We start from the raw sequence: 15,867 nt of genomic DNA, 5'->3' as shown, positions 1-15,867 counted from the left end.
ATAATAATAATAATAATAATAAAGAAATTAGCCTATTTCTGTCCTCTTGGTGCATGTGTGACATCATCAGTCTTAATATTTCTATCAATTGTCTATTGATACTGTAACAAATTACCAAACAAGTAAACTGACTTTAAATAGCACAAAGTCGTTGTCTTCTGTGTTCTATGTTTTAGAAGTTTCACTAGACGAAAATTCATGTAGTGGCAAGATTAATAAACTTTATGGAGTCTATGGGAAATAACTAATTGTTTTGCTTTTTCCAGCTTTTAGATATGGCTTGCAATCCTTATAGGACAGCTTCTTTCTGCATCTTCAAATCCCCGGTATTGCATCTTCAAATGTCTTTCTGACTCTCACCCCTCTCCTTCCATATTCTACTTTATTCTTACATCAAGTCCACGCAAATAATCTGGATTATTTTCCCATTTTGAGGTCCGCTGCTTAGCGACCTTAATTCCATTTCCACCTTAATTTTCCTTTATTCCATAAATTAACATATCTGCAGGCTATTAATCCGCAGATTAGATATTCCTGTTTGCCTAGATGTCCGTAGGATTTTTAAACGGCACGATACTTCACACTTCGCTTTTAATTACTCGCTAAAAGTACAGGCTTTTTTTTTTTTTCTTTTTTCTTTGATGGTTTCTACCTCTTTTTGGATTCTCTGCCAAAGTTGGAACATTTGATGTGTCTAAGTCTCTCCTCAGAGGTGTCTGGTACTCTCCGAAATTCAGTCCCTCTGGCCGCCCTGCAAGCTTAGCTCTTAGATAAGCTCAAAAGTATAGTTTTGTAGATTATTCTGCTTTTTCTGATTTTTATTGTATGGCATTTACTTACAGCGTTTTAAATTTTATATTCTTTTTTCTTTCTTTTTTTCTTTTCTTTTTTTTTTTTTTTTTTGTATTTTCACTAGAAATGGGGTTTCACCATGCTGGCCAGGCTGGTCTCAAACTCCTGATCTCAGGTGATCCACCCGCCTCAACCTCTCAAAATGCTGGGGTTACAGGTGTGAGCCACTGTGCCAGCCTTTTAACATTTTAAGTCAAAATGCAACCTATTTACTCCTTAAAATTCCTTTCAATGTTAACATTTGGATCCACATGCAGAATGATCATGTAAATCAAAGTATTTACAGAGTATGACCTCACTCTATGACTAAAACTATGTTTTCTTCTCAAGTAATAATAACACACATTTATTGAAAAATTAGAAGAGCCGTGAACAGTGCTGTTTTATATGCATTATTCTCATGTAATCAGCAAATCAACCCTTTGAGGAAGTTGCCTTACGATCCCCATTTATATAAGAATATCTTGAAGTGCCCATAGGCACACAGCTAGATAGAATGTGGCACAAAAAAAAAAAAAAAAAAAAATCCAGGTTTTAAAATTTCATACCTATACCCTTAATTATTAAGTAATAAAGTCCCCATTTAATAACATATTCTTATGGACAAGTCACAAATGTCTGCCTCATTTTATAAGTCATGACAAAGCCTAAAGTCAGATATCTGAAATATGTAATCACACAAGATCTTTCAACAAAGGCTCCATAAATGTGTGAATATAGTCTCAATCTTCAGTTATGAAAATCAGCCTTGCTCATGTTTTTGTATTCCTCTTTTTAATGGGACCCCTGTCACAAGTTTCAGGTTTATGCCAGATGGTTGTAAATGGAAAAACAAATAAAAGGGGAAATAAAATATCCTTTTGCTTCTGCTCCCTGGCCACATATATCCAATAAAAACAGTAGAGAGCAGATTAGTTTTGATAATTAATTGACTTTTAGCAAAGAGTATGTTACCTTAAGAAAAAATCTGACAAAAATGTTTTATGGGACACTAGGGAATGAGTGTCCTTTTAACAAAGTAAGAGAAAAGGAACTCTAAACAAAGGTAAAACTTATAATATATATTTCTAGAAATAAAGAGCTCAAATCAGTGAAGTTCTAAGTCTCTCATGGTACTGGAAGTTGGCTGGAAGCGGTGATAGTGGAAGAGAAATTTTACTGAACCATAAAAACATGTCAAATGATTGAGCTCTCTTTTTGAACCATTCTTCAGTCTTGTCAGACTACTTTCTTTTATTATATTTAAGAATTCAACAGCCAAAAGGAAGAATCTATTTCAAAAAAAGCCAGAGGAAAACAGAAGTGTCTTCATTCCTTTTGCAAATATTCTCCCTTTTTATGAGAAAAGAAAGCCATTCTGACAGAAAAAGTGAAGAATGTGCTCGCTGAATCTCTTTTATTGTACAATCCCATCTCTCTTCCTTTGTCTACCTTGTCATGTTTCATAGTCATTTCTTCACTTTTTATCATCAAGCTTTTTTTACCTTTTTCTGATCTTTCCCATTCTTCTTAACAGTACCTTTTCTTCATCTCCCTTCACAAAATACACCATATTTCATCTTCACGCAATATATACTTTCTTTTTTCTTCACTGTTACATTAATTCCTTACTTCTAAATGGGGTAATAGGAAATTGAATCACTACCAATTTCCTTCTGGTCTAAGTGGAATAGCAAAAAATCAATAACCGGGAATAGGTCAACCAAAGGTCTTATAGAACCCCATTAATCAATGAAATAACATCTAGTTGTGTGTGTGTGTGTGTGTGTGTGTGTGTGAGTGTATGTGTGTGTGTATAGATGTGGTACTTTTTATCTGTATGATTTCATGTATGTATGCCTATGTGTGGTATAGATATGCTTGTGTATGTGTGCATATATGGTGTTTATGTGTACATGTTTCTGTGTGTGCTGTGGGTGTATGCTGGCAAAAATATCCAATATGTAGGTAACTCATGTCAGATCTTGCAAAAATGTTAAGTCTTAAATATATTTTAAATAGGTTTATCGTGAGTTCAGAAACTCTATTTGTCTTCGTTTAAAGTCTGATGTGGAAAAAAGTCAAGAAAAATATACTTGCAAAAGTAATTCCCTAAGAAAGGAAGTGGAAGGAAGTTTATGCTGCTTGCATTTTATAATTTAAAAAGTAGTTGTACTAGTTATATAAATTAAATATCCAAATATCTAGTGTTTTTCATTGTATACAGAAAAAGGTAACATCTGCTCACAAAGGTAAATAATTTGTTACAGAATCATTTTCTTCCACAGTGTGCTCATTGTGATACCAATGAGGCTTCTACAAATCCAATCCAATTAATTCATTAATATAGTTACAGGGAAAAATTTCCAGTGATAATAATGTCCTTATTGTATTGACTTAAGTGAAGTTCCACTGATATTTTCTGAAGGGTTATTATAATCAGGAGTCAAATACTTGCCTAGTAGATTCATCTGGTATACACAAGTGGCCATGGCTTCAGTGTAGGTCTTAAAAATATGTTTTAAATTTCATTTCTGTAGTATATTAATATGTAAGCAACAATACACTGAAAGTGCCATTTTCTGGACTAATGCTGAAAAGATGAAAATACCTATTCCAATAAATATTGCAATACAAATGAGTAAATAGTATTTCACTTGAAAACTGAAAGTAAATATCAAGCAAAATGTTGTTCTTAATATAAAATCCCTCATTAATGTTTCTAGTCTCCAGTCTTATTTTCAACATGCTTAGTGAACCGTATGTTCCTTCTAAGAGATAGTTTGATAAATTTGTCTTTCTCAGGAAAAGCAAGCATAAGAGGAGTAAGATGAACCGTGATGGTGTTTTCTGTTGCTATTAGTCTTGGTAGAAATCATGAAGAACCTAATGTAGTTGAACTAAGTAAGCCATATGGAAACAAAAAGAAGTCATATTCCTTATTGGATGCCACATAAATAAATTCTACGTGTAAAAAGAACTACAATAGAATCTTAAATGATTCCCTCTGTTAAAGAAATACTGATGGAAACATTTCAGAATAATACAAATAAGATAAATAAGAACATGTAAAACTGAAACTTAATGGTATAATAAGTTTTATCCTATTGCAGTGATTTTTAGGTAAAACTAAACGCTAGAATGTGTTTTTGTGTTTTAAGATTTTCATCAACCATCACAAATGAGTGAAACCAACATACTCAATCAGAAAATAAATTACACTGTTCTAACAACTATTTTTCCTAGATAACTTTGTATTAAATAAAAACTGAAACAAATGTTGATATCAAATAATCCAGAAAGGTTTAAGAAAATTATTACTTTTAAAAAATAACCTGTGTTAGAAAGTTAACAGTATTACAGATTGCAAAATAGATAGGGAAGTGAAAAAAAAATACATAGATTCCCTGTGTCTATAATTGCTGAGAAATTATCTGAATGCAACAAATTCCATAATTTTTAAATGTCAACCTTAAAGTATTGGAAAAATCTTCTATTTGTGCTGGTTATGAGAATCAGCTAAATGAAACAAAAATCTTAGAATGAATATTGTTATAGTCCTGTAAAATGATCTCCATATAGAAAAACACTATCGATCGCCAGGTGCAGTGGCTCACGCCTGTAATCCCAGCAGTTTGGGAGGCCGAAATGGGTGGATCATGAGGTCAGGAGATTGAGACCATCCTGGTTAGCACGGTGAAATCCCGTCTCTACTAAACATATAAAAAATTAGTCGGGCGTGGTGGCGGGCACCTGTAGTCTCAGCTACTCAGAGGCTGAGGCAGGAGAATGGCGTGAACTCAAGAGGCGGTGCTTGCAGTGAGCAGAGATCACGCCACTGCACTCCAGCCTGGGCAACAGAGCGAGACTCCCTCTCAAAAAAAAGAAGAAAAAAAAAAAAAAGAAAGAAAAAGAAAAACACTATCGATCAATGCATGATCTAGGAAATTATTTGAGTCCTATCTTCAAAATACGGAAGTCCATCTTCTCCTATTTTTTCTTCTTTATCATGTATCTTTGTGAATTTCACCAAATTGCACTTTATAAATAGTTGTGTTGATATCCTTGAGGGCAATGAATCTGAAAAGAAACCATTAGGAGTCTTTTGAAATATTTAGTGGAGAGGAATAGTAATTCTAGAAATATTTTGAAGGTAGAATCAATATGGTTTGGTCAACAATGGAATGTGTAAAGGTAATTACAAGGGGCTTATTTCTCATTTCACTTATTTCTCATTTCATGTATGATAAAGGTATCATACATTTATTTTAAAACAAACATAATTTTAAAAATTAGATAAGCCACTCATCTGTGTGAGTATGTGTGTGTGTGCATGTGTGTGTATGTGTGTGTATGTGTGTGTATGAGTATGTGTGTGTGTATGTGTGTGTATGTGTGTGTGTGTATGTGTGTGTACGTGTGTGTATGTGTGTGTGTATGTGTGTGTGTATGTGTGTGTATGTGTGTGTGTATGTGTGATGAGATGTGACTCATGTTATGGGCGACATTATAGTACTCAGTCAATAAATTAATGAATAAGCTAATTTTTATAGTAATTAATTATACTATCCAAACAAGTTTTATATCCTTGAAATTTTATTACAATGTATATATACCCTGTACATGCTTCTTTACCATTAATTTTTCTCCTATAGCATTATTTAAATAGGTATATATGTTGGTAAAATATTTGAATATAACATAAATTATTTAACCAATCCACTATTTTTAGAAGTGTAAATGGTTTGCAGCATTTTACTATTAGAAGCATTGCTGCAGTATACAATAATTTATGATACATTTTCAGAAATGAAATTAAAGGGTATGTTTTGTAAAACTTGATAAATATTCCTAAATGGTATAACCTTCTAAATAAATAAAATTCATATTAAAATTGTTAAGTTTTTCTTAGACGGCAACTCTGAAATCTGCATGTGGCAAAGTGTTCCCTCTCTGGATTCAACTCTTAATTATTAATAATGTGATGTAGAGTTGTATTTAAAGATTTTTAAAATAATTACCTGACAAGGCAAAATTATTATCCATTGTTCTAATACTTGAATTCCTGTTTAAATTTCTCTAATCTTGTACTTAGTCACTTTTTATGTGAGCCAATATATTGGTACAAATTATATTACCTCCCAGGCACACCACTTGAGAATGGAAAATTCTCTCACCAAATTCTTCTTTGCATTGATATTATTCTTTGTCTAGTCCTTGTGTATTGCTCTGGGGGCAAGCAAAAAAAGTTTAGTTTATCTTCTTTTTAATATATACATATATTTAATAGGATTTTGTTTCCACCTACTTACCACCTTCTTCTTCTTCTTCTTCTTCCTCTTCTGTTTTTTTTTTTTTTTTTTTTTGTCAACTTCATATGACATGATTTGAACTTCTGCCAGAGACTAGCCACTTTTTCCTTTACCACCTGCTTATTTTTTTTATTGTGGTACCTAGACCTAAAAGGAATCTCCTAGTTATCTTTTGAATAATAAAGAATAAAATTAAGCTTATCATTGCTAATTGATTATCATGCAACATGTATTTACATTCCATTTATTGGCATGAACACCTGTTAGATCAAATTAAGATTTATTTCAACTAAAATCTTCCCTTTACCGTGATATTTAAAAGTCTATATATTTCTATTTTTATTCTGTGCCTATGTAGCTTCTCTCTATCTATATCCCGCATGCACCATGTTTCTTTGAGGCATGAATTAAAACATCCGGCGAATAGGGATACAAAAGCAATCGTTCAATGCAGGATAGTCTAGCTTTTAGAATGTTATTTTTTGGCCACTTTATGGGATATGAAACTACCATTTTTTGTACTATTTCCCATAATTTGGAGAAAATGCTACATATCCAAATATTATGAATAAATATTAAATTATTTAATAGCCTAACTAATCATATGACTTTTAATATAGCAACAAATAATACATGTAAAATGAAAAATTTTATCTGTAAATACACCTGGACATTTTTACTCTTGTAGAAAATTGTTGCTTGACTATGTTTCATATTGCCTCATTTTCATTTTCAGATTTGAAATTTTTTCAGCTCATTTATTTATTCAATAAATGTTTACCTCAGTAAAACAACCTTGTGACAGCAGTTTTCCAGGTACTGAGAATAAATCTGTAAATAAAACAACTCAATATTCCTATGCACATGGAGCATACAAACTAGTAAGGAGAAACAGGCAATAAACAAACAATTTAAATCTATAGCCTGTCATATGATGATAAAGATTATGGAAAAATTCTAGCAGGGAAGAACATTAAAGAGGGCAGAGGTCAGGGTACTATTGTTAATAGGATGCTCAAACAAGATCTCACTAACAAAGTGCCATTTGTGTGAAAATCTGAAGGAGAGATAAAATAAATGAATCATGCAGAGATCTGGCTAAAGAGCATTTGAGATTTAGAAAATGACCCAGACAGAATCCATGAGACAGGCACATGCCTGGCAAGGAAGCCAGTATGATTTGGGAGGGAATAGGATGTGAGGTTAGAGGAAAAAGAGAGGGCCAAAGAATGAAAATTCTTGTAGGTGACTTCTTGTAAATTCCTTGGCTTTTATTCTCGCAAAGATGAGAAGCTATGAGGAGTTTGAGAAGAATGAGATTATTTGTCTTATATTTTTAAAGGATCACTCTGACAGTGTTCGCTTGAGAATAGACTCTAGTGGGCTAAGAGTAGAAGCTGACACAGTGATAAAGTCTGGTGCTTTATTTTTGCAGCTTATATATGCTGGAATTTTATCTTGCCAAGTATTGCCTTATGTTGCTACTTATTTACAGCTGCATAAAATCCTTTTCCACAATGGCATCACCTGATGTTCTGTGGTTTTCTTCTATATTACAACAGATAAAAGATATGGCTCCCTTGAGGAAAGATAAATGACAAGGGTGAGTGGCAAGGTAATTACAGAAAGGTTCTCTCTATGTTTTATAAGCTTTAATTAAGTCCTACAATATCCTTCTCTAATGCACAAATACTGTGAAACCAATTTTGTAGAGGGTGAAATTGAGGCAAGCTGAAAAGTAACCAATCAAAAAAGTTCCAAGATCGGAATTGTTTTTCTCTATGGAAAATATGCGCATCCTTTTTTTATGGATGAAAACTTTGTTTCTATCTCCATCAGTTTTTCTTACTATTTTCTTGACGCTTTGTTTTTGGCTGACAGACTTTCTTTTCCCGGAGATAATTAGGAAGTAGAGTCATGTGAGAAGCTGAACTGAGCTCTAGTGGTCATAACATGGTAGGTAAACTGTTGGAGATTAATTGCTTGCTGACACTGTCACTGCTGAGCACTCAGAATGTTTTAGCTTTACAGGTTTCATTAAATGTGCAGTAAGAAAATTGTTTGGGCTATTGAAAAATTATTCATGTAGCTGAAGGAAAAGTAAGGATGTGAAGAAGCAACATTAGTGGCAAATCCCAGATATTTTAACGTGTTTCATCGTGAGAGGCAGTTTAAATAATATAAAAGACATGTAAAGAATACTGACTATTGATTTTTTTCTGGATTTTGATTCATTTTATAAAAATATTTTGAGGAACATGTCTTTTTTGTTGAGATCTGTGTTGTGCACATGGGAGATAAGAACGTAAACTAAGGTCATAGTTCAGAGCAGAAGCAAAGAAGTCAACTACCTTGTATTTAAATGTAGCTTCTGCCACTCAATGTTTGTAATACCTTGTAAACACTACTAGACCTCTTTGTGTCTCATCTCTTCATCTATGAAATGATAATAATTATAACATCTTACTGAGTTTTGTAAGACAGAAATAGATAATATATATTCTTAGAACAAATATAATAAGAGCTCAATAAGTGTTATATGATTGGTATTGTTGTCATATTCATATAAGGCATGTCCCTGCCTCAAGAAGTTTGTATAAAAATAAGGCCTTTCAAAGAAAATGTGACGTATGTGATAAAGCAGGTGGTTCTACAGAAGTTCAAAGTAGGAAAGGATGAGTAATCTGGTACAATGGCCAGAGAATGATGTAGAAGGCTTTAGCTGCGAGCCAAGCCTTGAAAAAAGTGTATTAGAACTGTGGTTCCAACAGATACAATTCAAGGAGAATGGCAGCTCAGAGGACAGAAGGAACCTGTGTAAAACTGAAAAAGCTGCAGTGAGTTTTCACATTTTATAAGAGAGAGGTAAAATAAGATGCTATGTTAAGGTATGACTCGACTATGGAGAACACAAAAGGCCACATAGGTGACTTAGAACATTGGAAGCTTTTGAGGAGATCTCACTTTATTTAAGAAGTGCTTACAAAATAAAATGGCAGCAGAGGCCAGGAGAGATGCCTAGTTGCAGTCTGAGTAAGCCAGTATGGGGTTGATTCAATAAAAACCTTCCAATTGTGAGCAGCCAAAACTACAATGAAGGCAGTGGGACAAAAACAATTGTTTAAGTTTTCCTAAGAAATTACTAAAGACTATAATAACAGATTAGATATAGGGGAAGACACCGAGGAAGCCTGGGATGAGTGACAGTGGCTCCAAAATTTTAGATAAACTGGAAAATGTTGACAGAGACTGGGAAAAATATCAGGAGTCACTGGAAGAAGGGGGTGAGTTGGACAGATTGGTCAGTTAAAATTTGGAAATGTTAAGATTACTATGACATTGGAGATTCAAGTGGAAATTGCCATCCATTGGACTGGAGTTCAGGAAAATTAAGATAGATATAAAAAATAATATGAAAAAGATATAGAGTTTCTAACATGTATTCAAAGTAAAATAGTTTCAACATGTTTCCAGATAGATTTGTTTTATTATAACATTCAGAAAAGGATGGAAAAACCAGTTAAGTCTAATTATAACCTATGATCATGGGAAAAATTCATTGTTACATTAAGCAAGAAGTCAAAAAATAACAAATACTCAACCAAAAGTTCTCTACTGTAAACCCACTTTTCTTCTTTCTCAACCTAACATCTATGTATAAACTAAGTCAAACAGCTGAACGGGAGGATCTCTTGAGCCCAGGAGTTCCAGGCTGCAGTGAGCTATAATCGTTATAATCATGTCACTGCACTCCAGCCTGGACAACAGACAAAGACCCATCTCTTAAAAAAAGAAAAAAAAAAAAAAAAGTATAGAACTTTTATTTTTAATTCAGAACCAACCATTCTTTCATCTCTTAAGAACTTAAATTCTATTAAGTAGCTGGGACTGGAAGAATAAATTGCATAAATCTATTTGGAGAAGTAACATGGAAAATTACAGTGTCACAGCCATTATTTCCTTATATTTTATTGGCTGCGATCTCCACAGAGGATTTAAATAATTGAATTCATTACTTTTTAAAAATTTGTATTTATTTATTTTGAGATGGAACCTTGCCTTGTTGCCTAGGCTTGAAATGCAATGGCGCGATCTTGGCTCACTGCAATCTCCACTTCCTGGGTTCAAGCGATTCTCCTCCCTCAGTCTCCCAACTAGCTGGGATTAAAGGTGCTGGCCACCATGACCAGCTAATTGTTGTCTTTTTTGTAGCGGCGGGGTTTCACCCTGTTGGCCATGCTGGTCTCAAACTCCTGACCTCAGATGACCCACCTGCCTCGGCTTCCCAAAGTGCTGGGATTACAGGCATGAGTCACCATGCCCAGCTGAATTAGTGACATTTTAAGAAAGTAGTTCTGCCCTATGAGACTTTGAAGCAGAGGTGCAGGTGAATGGAGGAGATACAGTGCTTTATACTAAATGCTTTATACTAAATGGATCCAGCCAGCTATGGTTTCCAAGCTTTTGAGCCTGCTCTTTACAGTTTCCTTTAAAGTGGTTATATCTGCTCTGGGAAGGTAATGCCAATAATCAAGTTTATTAGATGTGTACACAATTAAAGTTAATAGTCCTTGAGAAGTGTCTTGAGGGCCCTTCAATGAGGAAAGGACATGAGATTTCAAGGCATGGGCTTCATAAAATCTCTTTTGGTTACTCAGATACATCCTGTAGTTTCTTTTTGTTTCAGGGTGAATTTGAGGCTACTTAGACAATTAGAACATTACTGTGAATACATCCCTAAGTTTATTGTTTATTATCATGTAATATACCTTATTAAAATCTCCTTGCAAATTTTCAAATTATTTCTAATGCACATAGAAAATATGGCATATTTTTAAATATTTGGGATATCAAATTGATTAAGAATGTTAAATTCAATATTGAGAAATAATATGAATTAAAATATGTAAAATGTAAAGACTGTTTCAAATATGCCCTGAAGTATTAAAATTTTCCTAAATTTTATGTGAATCCCATTTTTAAAGTTGAAAATGAAGGAATTCTATTTTATGCTGATAAAAATTGATTGGAGTTCTCATACAAAGGTGGTCCCTCCCTTCACAAATTTAGTTGGGAAATTTCAAACACCATTCTGTGAGGATGCCAGGAATTATTAACTTCAAACTTTTCAGTCCCATCTCACACACATATCTTCACACAAAAAACTAAAGCACACAGTTACAGCAGATGTCACATAGCTAACAGTTGTGATCCTGGGATATAAAATGTGACGTATATTAAAGGCTCTTTAAATATGCCCTTTGATTTTGTCATCATTTGAAATTTTTTACTGGTTAACTGTTTCCAAAGTGGCAGGTTCTTTCTATGGATTTACTGTGAACTCTCTCCATGATTCTCCATCCACCTCTTTACTCTCTTCTCTCCTTACTCCTGTACATTTTTATTGATTACTTATATAGAGTATTTAGCTATCTCTTTGTGTTTTGATCATCCTCTGTATATCAGAGATTAAGCTCACACTCAATAGTACTTACAAATTTATTTCCAATTATAAAATGATTTCCTGCCTATGATGAATTCTAGCATTATGTATTAAAATAGCAATTCGTATTTTTCTTTTCCCTATAAAATGTTTAAGTATAACGTCATTCACATTACTTTATTAGGAATCTGGCTAAATATATTGCTTTACATTAGTGCAGTACAGCTCTGGACAAACTGTTTTTTCTCTTTTTAACTTCCTGGAATTTGGGGAAATATGGTTGCTCACACAATGAGTCTGGTCTTTTGTTTTCTAAATGTCCAATATGCTCAAAAAGGCACTGAAATCATTTAATGTAATATTTAAGCCCATTTATACTGACATTGCCTGAATGAATATGAAAATTATTTGCATTTCAGCTGAATATCCTCACAGTTTTAATCTACAAATTCTAAGACCCGTATAGTATTAAAATTTTCCCATGTGATAAAACAAGAAAAATAGCTATAAGTGGGAATTATAAAATGCAAGTATGTGGTACTGTCTTGGTCCATTTGTGTTGTTGTAAATGAACACTTGAGGATAGGTAATTTATAAAGAAAATATATTTATTTGACTCACAGTCCTGCAGGCTGTAAAAGAAAAATGGCACTAACATCTGCTTCCAGTGAGGGCTTCAGACTTCTCTCACTCATGCTGGAAAGCCAAGAGGAACCAGCATGTGCAGAGATCACATGAGAAAAGCAGAGAGATGGGGAGAAAAGTGCTAGACTCTTTTAAACAACCAGCTCTCATAGGAACTAGCTGAGCTAAAATTCACTCAACACTCTACCTCCCAGAAAATATATGAATCTATTCATGAGGCATCCACTCTGATAACCCAAACACCTCCTACTAGGCCCCACTCCCAATACCAGGGATCAAATTTCAACATGAGGCTTGTAAAGTCAAATGTCCAAACCATAGCAGATACTTACACAAATCTATAACTACTTGTATGAAAGAGGTTTTAGATTTTTAGCTCAAAAAACGAATATATAGATTTTTTTTCAATGGATACTAGTAATTGAGCTTCTACACTGAGATAAAAAAAGGAACAGCCTGTTATACCAGAATATTTCAAAGTAAATAGCTCAGAAATATATGTGATTGTTTCTAGATGCTAAGTAGTAAGTATTTTTGATCAAGAAATGAAAAACCAGGTGACAAAAAACACCCTACAAGCGATTATGAGAAACCACACCAATATAAGAAATTGAGAAAAATCTGGATCTATGCTTAGTATTTCATATATATGTTTTTAAATTAATGAATAGTATTTCCACATTTTATGGGGCACATGAAATATTTTGTTAATTGCATAGAATGTGTAATAATCGTCAGGATATTTAGGTTATCTATCACCCCAAGTGTTTATCATTTCTGTGTTGAGAACATTTCAAGTTCTCTCTCCTAGCTCTTTTGAAATAAACAAAGCATTATTATTAACTATAGACACCATACTCTGATATCAAACATTAGAACTTATGTCTTCTATTTAAATATATATTTGTACCCATTAACTAAGGAGGAGCTGGAGAGACAAGTGGTGGATCAGGTTAAGAGCCAGGAGTAGCTGGCTGCGGAGCTTGCAGAGTACACCACGAAGATCGCACTCCTGCAAGAGACACAGAGGCTCAAGGAGCACGGGGGCATAAGGAGGATGAAGTTGAAGAGTGGCAGCACAGAGCCAGAGAAGCCCAGGATGACCTGGTGAAGTCCAAGGAGGAGCTGCACCTGGTGATGACGGCACCCCCGCCCCCACCGCCCCTCCTATAGAAGACGGTGAGCTACCATTTCCAAGACAGCTTGCAGGACGAGGGCTCGGAGCCCACTGACTACACAGAGCGGAGCTGTCTAGCGAGGGCATCCGGGATGACCGAAACAAGGAGAAACACATCACCGAAGCGGAGAACGAGCGTGTGCAGCGGCCTCTGCTGACGCTGAGCGGCGAGCTGTCCCAGGCCCGAGATGAGAATGAGAGCATCCACAATGAGAACATGAGGCAAGGTCAGGACAAGTACAATACCTTGCTGCAGATCCGGCAGGGCAACACCAAGCAGTACATCGACCAGTTCGAGGCCATGTAATGGCCAGGCCAGGACCGAGGGCAGAGAGACGCTCTGCTGCGGGCGCTGCCGCCCTCACAGCCAGCCTCCTCATGCTTGTGTCTTTAATGCTCCAAGTCTAGGAACCTCCTCATCAGATCTCAGTTCCTTTTAAAAGCAGTTACCCAAGAGAAACGTCCTGGTCTGAGAAGCAGTGGAGGCGTCCTGGTTTGTTTTCCCCGATTGTATCATGGTGCCAAGCAGGCCAGATTCTGGCTATTATTCTCCAATCACCTCCTGTGTTGTGCTGGGAGCAGGACTGATTGAATTAAGGAAAATGCCTGTAAAGTCTGAGTAACAAACTTCATGCTGGCCAGTGTGATACAAGATTCAATATCATTAAAGGAAACCATGTCGTGGCTTACACCTGTGCCATACTTTTTCTGTATTTGAAATAAGCGCAAATTGATTGATTTTTTGTTTTTAATTTATATGAAGGATCCATCTTTGTATATTTACGTGCTTTTAGGGCTAAAACTTTGGGAAATTGAGTCTGAAGCATTCTTGAACACACACAATGATTCTTTCCTCCCGTCACTCCACTCAGCTGGCAGAGATCTTAGTGGCTACCAGCGTAAGTGGGGTAGGACACTCGGATAAATTTGAAAAAAAAAAAAAAAATTTTTGTTGTTGCTTAACAGAAGAATACATTGTTGGACTTATACACCTAATTAATGATCAGCTATATAGTATTTATATGCAAGTGATAATACAGATTTATAAAACGTTAATTTTAAACAGGGAAAGTTTTGTTCTGTATATTTTGTTACCTTCACAAAATAAAAGAATTACATGTTAAAAACCAAAAAAAGGAAAAGATATCAAAATGACAGAAGTTTTTACCTATCTATAACAAACTTGAACGCAAACAATTTAAATTTCACAATTAAAAATTATTGACTGGCTGAATGGATTAAGGAAAAAAAAAAAAAAAGACCCAATTACATGCTGCCCACAGAACTTCTTTCTGCCTGTGAAGACACACATCGACTAAAAGTGGAGAAATGTAAAAAAAAAAAAAAAAAAAAAAAAAATCCACAAAAACGGAAATGAAAAGCATCTGAGAATAGCTATACTTAGATATAACAAAATTTAAACCTAAAGGTACAAAAAGAGACAAAGAATGTCATTATACAGATTAAAAAAGTCAAGTCAGCAAGATAATATAATAATGGTAAATATATATGCACTTAAAACTAGAGCACCCAGGTGTATAAGCACGTATTGTTAAAGCTAAAGAGAGAAATCATCTCTAACACAATATTAGTTGTGGACTACAACATCCTGTTTTTAGCATTGGACAGACAATGTAAACAGAGAATTATTGGACCTAATCTACATTTTAGGCCAAATGGACCTAAAATATATTAACACAATATTTCATTCAACAGCTCCAGAATACGCCTTCTTCTCGAAAGCACATGGAACATTCTCCAGGATAGATCATATATTAGGCCATGAAAAAAGTCTCAACAATTTTTTAAAATAGAAATTACATCAAATATATTGTCAGACCACATAGACTAGAACTAGAAATCATAACTAGACAATTTTAGGAACTGTACAAATACCTGGAAATTAAACAATATGCTCCTGAATGACCAATGGGTCAAGGAAGAAATTCAGAAATAAATTTTATTGGGCATGGTGGTGTGCAACTGTAATCACAGCTACTCCAGAGGTTGAGGCAGGAGAATCACTTCAATCTGGGTGGCAGAGGTTGCAGTGAGCTGAGATCATGTGCCACTGCACACTCCAGCTAGGGCTAAGGAGCAAGACTCCTCCTCAAAACAAAAACAAAAAAAAACAAAAAAAAAAAAAAAAAAAAAGAAGAAGAAATTTAAAAAATTCTTGAAAAAAATGAAAAGGAAACACAATATACCCAAACCTATAAGATATAGGAAACGTAGTGCTGAGGGAATTTTATAGCAATATTGGCCTATGTTAACAGTTAGAAAGATTTCAATTAAATTATCTAACAATGTACCTCAAGATACAATAAAAGAAAGAATAATCCAATCCCAAGTTTACGAGATAAAAAGAAATATAAAGACTTAGAGCAGAACTAAGTGAAGTGGGGACTATAAAATTGTACAAAGAATCAATAAAATAATTTTTGAAAAGGTGAACAAAA

At 34.4% G+C, this 15,867-nt stretch overlaps 1 pseudogene; it reads left to right on the top strand.

Moving 5' to 3' along the window:
* The first annotated feature begins 5,010 nt into the window (after positions 1–5,010).
* On the top strand, positions 5,011–13,715 carry LOC111542185 (annotated as a pseudogene).
* The last annotated feature ends 2,152 nt before the right edge of the window (positions 13,716–15,867 follow it).

Source organism: Piliocolobus tephrosceles, chromosome 2, assembly GCF_002776525.5.
Source record: "Piliocolobus tephrosceles isolate RC106 chromosome 2, ASM277652v3, whole genome shotgun sequence".
In the NCBI taxonomy this organism is placed as follows: domain Eukaryota; kingdom Metazoa; phylum Chordata; class Mammalia; order Primates; family Cercopithecidae; genus Piliocolobus; species Piliocolobus tephrosceles.
This window is presented reverse-complemented; position numbering and strand designations above follow the sequence as displayed.